Source organism: Pongo abelii, chromosome Y (assembly GCF_028885655.2).
Source record: "Pongo abelii isolate AG06213 chromosome Y, NHGRI_mPonAbe1-v2.0_pri, whole genome shotgun sequence".
Lineage (NCBI taxonomy): Eukaryota > Metazoa > Chordata > Mammalia > Primates > Hominidae > Pongo > Pongo abelii.
The window spans coordinates 42,572,935-42,584,892 of NC_072009.2; the positions used below are offsets into that span (position 1 = coordinate 42,572,935).

The window sequence follows — 11,958 nt, forward strand, 5'->3', positions numbered from 1 at the left end:
TCTTTTTAGAACAACAACAGCAACAAAAATTCTTGAGATAAATAACTAAACAATGTTCAGTGATAGAGAAGATACTAAGTAAATACATGGCAGAATAAAGTTGTCTTTATTTACCCTCTGACAAAGTATAATCCTTAGTATTTTCTCGGGAGCCATAATGTTAGGCTGTGTGTGTTAAAAATGAATAGTCTAACTGCAACTAGGAGGCTTTTCCCAAAGTTAAAGAAAGTAACACATATATTAACTAGTCCATTAGTGGAACTGTAATTTTGTATCATCCACACAGCACATTGTAATTGGTACGTCAGTTATCAAATGCACATTTGTCTGTTCTCTAAGTTCAGTAGTTAGCCTTTTTCTTAAAACTGAACTGTGTCTATGGAAATGATTTCCATTCATGGACAGCCCAAATTTAGCTGGATATATGACAAAATTTATGAAGCAAGTTTTGTACACTGGGGGCCCACCCTTCTCCTGGGGCTGTGGAACATGATCTATGGGGGTAGAGGTGCATTCATAGCACAGAAATGATAAGTAGTTACTAGTGAGAGTAATTCTGATGAAATGTAGAATACAAATAGGGAAGGTTAAGTAATTTTCAAGAGAGTGAAGAAGTAAATGAAGTAACAATGTACTGCAAATACATTAGATTTTAGTCTTCAATATCTAACATTTTTGCTTTAGGAAATTATTTCCTTTAACCGAGAATGCAATGCTAATTGCATAAAATCTTGTATATATAAAAAGTAGTACTCCATTTCCCCAAGAAAAAAATTCAGGTATAACTTCTAGAGTAGTCAAGTTTCTTATTTTTAATTATAATTAGTCTTGGTTATCTCATTTCTTAGCTCTGTAATCTATATATGTAAATCAAAGAAACCTGCTTGAAAACATTACAATTTTAATACAACTTTATATATGTAAAGTGTCATTATTGAGAAAATATGTTCTTCCATGAGTGGCTGTGTCCCTTCTCCCTACCAACTAATATAGCAGGACAATACACTCTTTGAATTTTATTAGTAGATGATACACTACTGCAAATACTAATTCTTTTTTTATCCCCATGGTGACTTTGTGTGTACCTGTGAGTTGATTAGAATGCATCAACAACCTCTAAAAATTCACAGCAAGATTAGCTAGTCCTGGGCTTTCAATGAAGATTGACCATGTCTGTGTGTGTCAACTGATCCAACAAAACCTTGTTTGCAGAAACTCTTCAAACCGCTTCCTCAAAGGCTGCTACCACACTTGTGGCATCTTTTGCACTTGTTTCAAAGTAAAAATAGTAGCCGTCATCCATGCACAAGCTTGGGCTTATTTTGCAGACACCTGCTGTTCGTTTATGTCAGTCTTGTTATTCAGAACCACAAAAGGAAACCTCTCCTGTTCTTCCATATTTGCATAATATATGAATTCTTTCTTCCAGTTACTAAAGTTCTGGAAGCTTTGTGAATCATCGATAATAAAAGTAAGCAGGCAGCAAACAGAATCTCTGTAAAATGACGTCCTCAAGCTTTAGAATCACTCCTGACCTGACATGTCCCAGATCTGCATGGCAACAAAATATTTATCCACTTCCAAATCTTATTTAAAAATTTCACATCTATTGTCTTAAAGAGCTGTATATCACACTTATTAGTTAAAAATCTGTTTATAATTGAACTCCTCCCAACTTAACCATCTCCAAGGAGAATTACTTTAAAAAGTGATGAATTTCCTGCCACCATTAATCTCAAGAGCTTCAAGAACTCTGTAAAATATAAATGCACCATTGCATTTCTTTATACCTACCTATTCTTCTACAAGATTCTATGAATATCAGCATTTAGCTGAAGCAAAATATATAGCCCCAGGGAAAACCTAATAATAAGACTTTTGTTTACATGGCTGAGCATTTAGCCGTATGCAGGCTACCATACTAGCCATATCATCTAAAACAACTGGGAAGGGCTCACTCTTCTCCTTTCTCAGGTCACAGTTGACTGCAAAGTTTGCACTCAAGCCCAAGTCTGACCCCAAAGCTCTTGCTCTGAACTTTTACTCTATGATAAGTCTCTCTCTGCTCATAGTAAGTCCCACTATAGTATGTTAAAGATGATTAAGAGATCACAGTTTTCATGCTTCTGATATAGCAATATTTATACTTCAAAGAGCATTTAAGGGAGTTTAGAGAGCTGGAAACGTTATAGCTATATCTGGGCCAGAAAGAACAGACAGGTTTGGATAAACCCAACACCACATTTTATAATAGGCTTTTACAGTCTGGGTAAAGTGGCTCATGTTTGTAATCCAAACAATTTGGGAGACATAGGTGGGTGGATCACTTGAGTTCAGGAGTTCAAGACCAGCCTGACCAATATGGTGAGAAACCCCAGCTCTACTAAAAATACACACAAACACGAAAGTGACCTGGGCATGGTGGTGGGTGCCTGTAATCTCAGCTACTCAGAAGGCTGAGGCAGGAGAATTGTTTGAACCCAGGAGGCAGAGGTCACAGTGATCCGAGATTGCACTACTGCACTCCAGCAAGGTGACAGCACAAGACTCCATCCCAAAAGAAAAAAAAAAAAAGACTGTCATAGCTTACTCAAGTGTAAACTTTAGATCTCAATAGACAGAGAAAGTTTATGGTTTACATAGATGGACAGTTGCATCCATAGTCTAGAAGTGCACTTTCTGTATATTTACAGATAATTGTTCTTTATCAAAAAGGAAGAGTCCAGGTTTTATTTAAATGGTCAATCTATGTCCACAGGAAAGAGACAAAAGCATAGACATGCTCCTATCCAAAAAGCTAGTCTATAATTTATAAATCTCAATTGTTATATTTATATCTTTAAAATAGAGGGTCCAGGGTTTCTCAATCAGAAAATAGAATTCAATATGCAATAAAATAGCAGTTTATCGTTTGTATGGCTCTGACAGTTATCTTTTAAATCAAAGAGAAATGTGAAGATTGGCAAAGACAGGAAGCCCACATACAGCCTATGACCCCAGATCCATCCCAAGAAAGGCATCAAGCTTATGTAAAGCCAGGAAGCTCTTATCCCTATCTAAGTTGATGAAGTTTGAAATTATAAAAGCCAGATATTTAGCATGAGAAAGTTATGAAAAATGCCAGAAATATAGCTAAGATTATATAATCAAGGATCTCACTAGGTATTCAATAAAAGTTTCTTTTTCAATTATGAGGTCAGCAATTTTTTTTTATTATTATACTTTAAGTTTTAGGGTACATGTGCACAGTGTACAGGTTAGTTACATATGCATACATGTGCCATGTTGGTGTGCTGAACCCAGTAACTCATCATTTAACATTAGGTATATCTCCAAATGCTATCCCTCCCCCCTCCCTCCACCCCACAACAGGCCCCGGTATGTGAGGTTCCCCTTCCTGTGTCCATGTGTTCTCATTGTTCAATTCCCACCTATGAGTGAGAACATTAAGTGTTTGGTTTTTTGTCTTTGTGATACTTTGCTGAGAATGATGGTTCCAGTTTCATCCATGTTCCTACAAAGGACATGAACTCATCATTTTTTATGGCTGCATAGTATTCCATGGTGTACATGTGCCGCTTTTTCTTAATTCAGTCTATCATTATTGGACATTTGGGTTGGTTCCAAGTCTTTGCTATTGTGAATAGTGCCACAATAAACATATGTGTGCATGTGTCCTTATAGCAGCATGATTTATAATCCTTTGGGTATATACCCAGTAATGAGATTGCTGGGTCAAATGGTATTTCTAGTTCTAGATCCCTGAGGAATCGCCAAACTGACTTCCACAATGGTTGAACTAGTTTACAGTCCCACCAACAGTGTAAAAGTGTTCCTATTTCTCCACATCCTCTCCAGCACCTGTTGTTTCCTGACTTTTTAATGATTGCCATTCTAACTGGTATGAGATGGTATCTCATTATGGTTTTGATTTGCATTTCTCTGATGGCCAGTGATGATGAGCATTTTTTCATGTGTCTTTTGGCTGCATAAATGTCTTCTTTTGAGAAGTGTCTGTTCATATCCTTCACCCACTTGGTCAACAAATTATAAAACAGGAGAGCAGGGATATAAATAAGAACTTCTGCTGACATATTACCTCAACTAACTTTTATTTTTAGGTTAAAAGCTCTCAAGCATAAACCTGGAGATCATTTTTTTTTTGTTTTTGTTATTGTTTTTTAGAAAGTTAAGAATGTTTGGGTTGTTTTGAACAATGTCACTCATATACAAGGAAGGTCTGAGCTTTGAAAGTTACAGTTTACCTACCTTAATGACAAGTGGAAGCCAGAGTTTACACAGGCATGGGGCATGCTCATATCAGGTCAAGTAATCAGTAATTATGTAGCAAAAACTAAATTTTGACCTCTTATTTTTGTAGTAAACATACAACTCTCTGTTTGAAAAAGTATTGTTACATATATATGAACTCTGGCTGCAGACCTGTATGCTCTTCTGTGAATTTTTTAGTTGCCATGTGTGTAAGATCCTTGCTGCATAAAGCCTGTGTCCTACTGTCTTGAACATAAATGAGCTTGCCCTGTCCCATAAGAGCAAGATAAATGAGCTTTTCTTTTTGATATTTTGATTTATTTTTGGAATTCTGCGCTTGTGTTTGCAGTTTTTCATTGTAGCTGATTATACTTTTTCCATAGTGGGTACCATTTTTGTTTTCTGACACTGTACATTCCCATTCCTAAATATGATTTTTTTTTTGTTCTATTAAGCCCTAGCCTTATGAAAGTCTTCCTACTTGTAATGAAAATGACTGGTAGGTACAAACACCACACTTTTCCTTCAAGAATATGGCATTTATCTATGTGATTTATAAAGCCTAGCATGTCTACATTGAATACAGTGTGTGAAGTTAGCTGTAAGTATTCTTCTTTACACTGCACACATACATAAGTACACACATATATATCTGTATACATAAATAAAATATAGGAACACTGACCTACTTTGATTTGTATATTAACGTGAATTTATATACTGGGTGACAAAGTGGGACCCTGCCTCAAAACATATATATATATACATATATATATGTTAGGGAGGGATAAATGTCTCAAAAGCTTTCACCTATCTGAGAGAAAGAAAAGGCCATTGTTCATACAAATTTAAATTTAGCATCTCAGTTCAAAAAAACTAGAATTCAGAAGATAGCTCCTAAGCTTTCTTATTCGTATGCAAGAATTTTAAAAATTCAAATGTGTGTATATGTGTCTGTTCATTCACAAACAAGAAGCTCACATTAGTGAACTGGTAGGATTAACCCAGAACTTATCAGAAAGTTCTAAATCTAGGACAAGGAAAGAAAGAGTTCAGTTTGCATACAGCTAGTAAGCTTGTGTTGATTTTCAATGATGGTCAAAGACAGCAGGTATAAAGGTAAAAAGAGTGTATTTCTCTTCAAGCAGTTTTCAATGTTCTTTTAGGAGAGATGTACAGTATTATAAAGAAACAAGTGACCAATGTTTCTGAAACACATGGGTTACTTTATATGCAAAATAAACAAGGTATGTGAATATTCTTGCAGACATTGGAAATATTCTGCCTAACTGTATACAATCGACAAACTTTGATTTACATCAAAATTAGAGCAAAGCTAGGTTTGATTTACCTGGCACTATGCATGCCTGTTAAAGAAGAATAAACATAATCATAATAAAACTGAACAACCAGGATTGATGCAACCTAAAGGCTTATGGTACTACCTATGCATGTGCAGCACAGGATTTATATAGTGAGCAAGGACACCTCTATGTCCAATAAAGAAGAAAAAGGCCTATATTGATATAAATATAAGCTTTTATCAATTTACAGAGAAGTCAGGAGTGTTACACTAAAGACTCCATTATCTTTCCAAAATGAGCACAGAATGCTCTATTTTTTAGGAAGATATTGCAAAATTGAGCCAATTGTCATCAGGATTAGTGTAGAGCAAACAGAAAACCTAAGAACAAGAGAAGATATTTCCCAGCTGCACCAACAGAGCCTAAAATTCAGCATCTACAGGAAACTAACACATCAACAAGCAAAAAACAAATAACTATTAAAAGTACTGAAATTAATGAACAGACCTTTCTCTAAACAAGACATGCAAGTGGCTAATAAATATATCATAAAATATTGATTAATTTATTCATGAATGCAAATGATTAATTTATTCATGAATGCAAATCAAAACCACAATGATATCCTATCTCACAATAGTTGGAATGCCTGTTATTTAAGAGTCAAAAAATTTTTAAAAAGACAGGTGCTAATGAAGCTGCAGAGAATAAAAAATATTTCTCCATTGGTGATGAGAATGCAGAAGAGTTCAGCCACTTAAAAAAGCAGGCTGAAGATTTCTCAAATAACTTAAAAAGAAGCTAACATTTCACACAGAAATTCTATCATTGGTATGTGTCCAGAAATGAAAAATACATCATCCCAACAAAAACATACATCCTTTCAAATCTTTAATGCAGCACTACACAAATTTGAAAAAACATGGAGTCAACCTAGGTGGAGTGGATAAAGAAAACTAGTATTCAGTTCATCAGTGGTAGATGAGATTAAAAAAAATGTTTCTATGCTCAAAGGAATACCATGCAGCAATAAAACAGAATGAAATGACATTTACAGCAACACGAATGCAGGCAGAGGCCATATTTATTACAGGAACAGAAAAAATACCACATGTTTTCATGTGTAAGCAGAAGATGAGAATTGAAATACATTCATATAAAAATGGAAGCAGCAGACACTAATGAAATGTAGAGAATAAAAAAAATGAAGTGAGCTAAAAAGCTACCTGTTGGATACCATGCCTACTAGCTGGTGATGAAATCCACACGGCATAACCCACTATCATGCAATAATTCCATGTAACAAACAAGGACATGTGATATTGGTATTCAAAAGAAAATAAAAATTTTTAGAAGGAACAAAAAAGATGAGTGTAGACATGCCCCATTTAAATGTAAATTTAAATAGGCTGGAAAATTTTTATGTGAAATGCACACCCATATTCAACCAAGAAAGAGACTGGTTTGACATAATGAGCACATTGTTTCCATGGTCAAGGAAAGGAGATTGTGTTTGTGTGTGTGTGGTGTTACTTTTCTTTATATACATGTTCAAATATGTGTACATATATGCATTTATATATATATATATATATTCAAACAAGAAAAAAAGTGACGTCTCAAAAATTTATTTTTATCCAATGTTTGAAAGTCATCCCATATTAATACAGCCAAAAAACCCATCAATATGTATAAACATATTTACTCAAAAGGATTTCCTTACAAGCTAAACTTCTAAACAGTTTTAATGTAGTGGAATAAATATATTCATGGTCAAAGAGGGAGAATTTGGGAGTTTTCAAACCAGGCCACAATGCATTCACACCCAGCAAAGAAAGTTAGCACAGATCTTGCAGCTGAGAGTTTGCATTTTATACTCCAGAATAAAAAAGTACTAATGTGAATTGTCAGCTCATATCTATATTCAATAATATATGCATTCACATTGGCAGCAAAAACAATGTAATGATATGGGGAAAAAATAAGGTTTGTAAGTCTCTAGTTCCATTAAATTCTAGGTGAGAATGAGAACAAGATTGATCACATAAATTTTCTTACAATGGAAGAGAACATATTTTTATAAATCCTAGATGCTTGTATCTCACAAAAAAAGGGAAAGGTAAAGTTTATACATGCAAGTTTTAAGATACAAAAAATACATAGGTAGTATACTGCCAACTAATTTCTATACATGTACAATATAGTTGGGCTGACAATAAGAATATGCATTAGTCTTCAGGAAAACTGCACAACATATGCACTCCTCACAAATAAGTTCACATTAAGTAGCATTTAAGATTTATACAACTTGAAATTGTATATATATACATAAAAAACAGAGAAGAATTTGTAAAGCCTAAAAGGTCACAAGTGTATTATAATAACACTACATATAAGATTAATTCAGTAACCAAATCTCCACCCACACTAAGGGACACATTGTGCAACATTTACACAGCTGGGCATTTCATAACTTTCTCTAATAATAATGGCTGTCAGGCTGTATTCTGTCAGAAAACTATATTCATAAAAAAAGATTGAGGAGCACAGATATTACAGAACTAGAAAATTTACACCCATAGTAAGAAAAGAACAGTATCAAGATTTATAAATTGATAAACCCATGTATAATTTCAACATGAAGTCAAAGGTTGAGGAGAGGCAAAGACAAGGAATGGGAAGCAGAAAACTTCAGCAATCAGCACCCACTCATAGAATGATCAATATGAACAAATATCCACACTTGAAAATATATGGTCATACATAAGACTGAAACCAGATGGGTGATAGCAGTACTGGATGGTAACACAATAAGGAAAGACATTATTAAAAAGAATAGCAGTGGGAGTTTTATACTAGTCATGTCATCCTTCCAATAACCTGTTAGCAAAGTACAGAGAGAGAAAATGGCTGATTGGAGGACAGGAAAATGATAACCAATTTTTCTTCAACCCCAACATCGGCATACCACAGAGCACTGAGAAGGCTCTCAGGGACCAGGCCTCCAGACTGATACCTCTACTGAAAGATGCCAGACCTGCCCTGGCATAATAATGATGAAAAAACAAAAAAACAGAAGCTAAAATATATTTTACAAATATTAAAATAAAAAAGAGCATCAATGCCAAATTTGATCTGGCACACATACATAAAAAATCATGCTGGGAAGTAAACGACAAGTCATTTCAAAATATAGGGTCTCAGGAGAAAACTGTAGTATAAAAGAAGAAAAAGACAGCTTGTGGGATTTATGAAATGCATAAACACAATAATGTTACTCATCACAAGAATAACAAAACAAGAAAAAAATATAAAGGTAGAAATAAGAGTTTTTAAATGATAGCAGAGAGCTTTCCAAACTGGAATAAAAATGTAAATATTTAGGCATACAAAAGTCAGATTTTTTCAACCAGATTGATTTGTACAAAATGACACTAAAATATTTTGTAGTGAAGCTTTCAAAATTTTTAAAAAACAAAAAACACAACAGCCAGTCCTGAAAGCAGAAACACACACACACACACACACACACACATCACAAAAAATAAAATCACCTACATGACAGTCTTCAACAGCTAGCAGATTTGTCAGAAGAGACACTGCAATTAATGTGTGAGTGAGATAACATTTAAATATTAACAATAATATAAGAAAAAAATCCTGCCTATAAGAGTAATGCACCCAGGAAAACTTTTTTCCAAAATAAAGGAAAGATGAAGTTTTCCAAATAAACAAAATCTGAGGAAGTTTATTGCCATAAGACCTATTGTATAAGCCATGATAAGAGACAACTTCACGCTGGAAGAGTAGAACACTAATTAGTACTTGAAAATATAAGAAAGGATAAAGATCACTGGTAAAATTAGTAAAATAAAGAACATTTTGATACTGTAATGGAAATCTGTTAATAACATGTATCTTGAATGTGAAGTTGAAGACATAGAATGACTGCAAATAATAATGGCTGCTTTAATTTCACAAGGAATAAAAATTACATAATTATACATTTTAAAATAAACCTGTATAACTGTGTATATATATTATATATTGTATGTATGCATATATAAAATATCAAATATATAAAATGTGGAATAAATATATATTATATAATATATAGGTGTATACACATACATTTTATTTGCTTAATTATATTATATATTATGTATATCTTATATTTAATACATTCTATATTATGTATATGTTATATATGTTATATCTTATACAAGAAATATATACAATATTGTATATTATATGTTATATATTATATTCACACATATACACCATATACAACATATGTATAACTATTCATACCTATATGTTTCTTTACTTTATTTATGTATTATGTATTATGTATTACATAGTATATAGTATATAGTATATATACATTATGTATTATGTATTATATAGTATATAGTATATAGTATATATAATACTATACATAGTGTTATATATATACATTATGTATTATGTATTATATAGTATATAGTATATATACATTATGTATTATGTATTATATAGTATATAGTATATAGTATATATAATACTATATATAGTATTATATATACATTATGTATTATGTATTATATAGTATATAGTATATAGTATATGTATATATAGTATATATATACTATATATGCACTTTATATAGTATATATATACTATATATGCACTTTATATAGTATATATATACTATATATGCACTTTATATAGTATATATACTATATATGCACTTTATATAGTATATATAGTATATATACTATATATGCACTTTATATAGTATATATAGTATATATACTATATATACACTATAAATAGTATATATACAATATATACACTATAAATACTATATATACTATACATACTATATATACACTATATATAGTATATAGATATAGTATATATAGAGTATATAGTATATAGTGTATAGATAGTATATAGATAGTATATATATACTATATATAGATATAGATAGTATATACTATATACTATATATACTATATACTATCTATACACTATATACTATATGTAGTATATAGATAGTATATAATTTGTATTATATATAATTTGTATGATATTATTATATATAATATGTTATACATATAAATATATAATATATATTTATATATAAAATATAAAATATGTAAAGTATATCATATATATTTTATTTATATATATATATAAAATATATATGGTTGAGAATTGATCCAGAGCATAAAATTCAGAATTGGTTCAGGCAGTCAATTTCAACGATGTTATTATCAACATACAACCACCACGTAGTGACTCAAATATTTTTACATCAGCTTTGACTACACAGAAAATATAAAATGTTCAGCAAATACCACTACAGGAAACCATCAAACACACACATGCAAAGTTAAATAAGAGAGAAAGAAAAGAAAAAATGATCGGAAAGCACAACAAGGCACAATTTACAAAGTGGCCCTATTAAGTCTTCATCAAGCAATAATTACCTACAGTGGAAGGTGATAGTAAAACTACACAGTCAGGAGGCCTAGGGAGGCTGAGTAAGTAAAAATATTTTAAGTCTGTTTTGTCAGAGACTAGGAATGCAACTTCTTTTTATTTCTTTGCTTAAAACTATTGACAGAATTAAGCCACTTACAGAATGGGAGACCATTTTGAAAACTATGCATCCGACCAACTTCTAATATTCAGCATCTATAAAGAACTTAGAAAAGTATACAGAAACTAACAAATGAATGAACAACCTTATTAATAACTGGGCAAAGAAGTACACTTCTCAAAAGAAGTCATACATGTGGCCCACAAACCTGAAAACGAAGTTCGACATCACAGATCATCAAAGAAATGTCAATGAAAACCAAGGTGGGGTACCACTTCACAGCAATCCAAATGTCTTGTATTAAAAAGTCAAAAAAAGACAGATGCTGGTGAGTTTGTGGGAAAAAAAAGAAATGATTTTACACTGTTGGTGGGAGTGTAAACTAGTATAACCTTTATGAAAGAGAGTGTGGTGAGTTCACAGAGACCTAGACACAGAAATACCATTCAACTCAGCAATTCGATTACTGAATATATCGTGAAAAGAATAGCAAGTGTTCTATTATAAAGACACTTGCACGTGTATGTTCAGTACAGCACTATTCACATGGGCAAAGACATAGAATCAATCTAAATGGCCATTTAGATTGACATGATAGCCTAGATAGAGAAAATGTGGTACATATATGCCATGGAACACTGAAGACATAAAAAAGAATCAGATCTTGTCCTTTTTAGGAACATGGTTGGAGAAAAAGGCCATTATACTTTGCAAACTAACACAGGAGAAGAAAAGTGAATAAATCATGTTCTCACTTATAACTGGAAGCAAAATAATGAGAAGACCTGGACACAT

At 32.2% G+C, this 11,958-nt stretch overlaps 1 pseudogene; it reads right to left on the bottom strand.

Annotated features, from left to right (window-relative positions):
* Window positions 1-1,096: 1,096 nt before the first annotated feature.
* On the bottom strand, window positions 1,097-1,730 carry LOC129047457 (ras-related protein Rab-9A-like; annotated as a pseudogene).
* Between the last annotated feature and the right edge of the window lie 10,228 nt (window positions 1,731-11,958).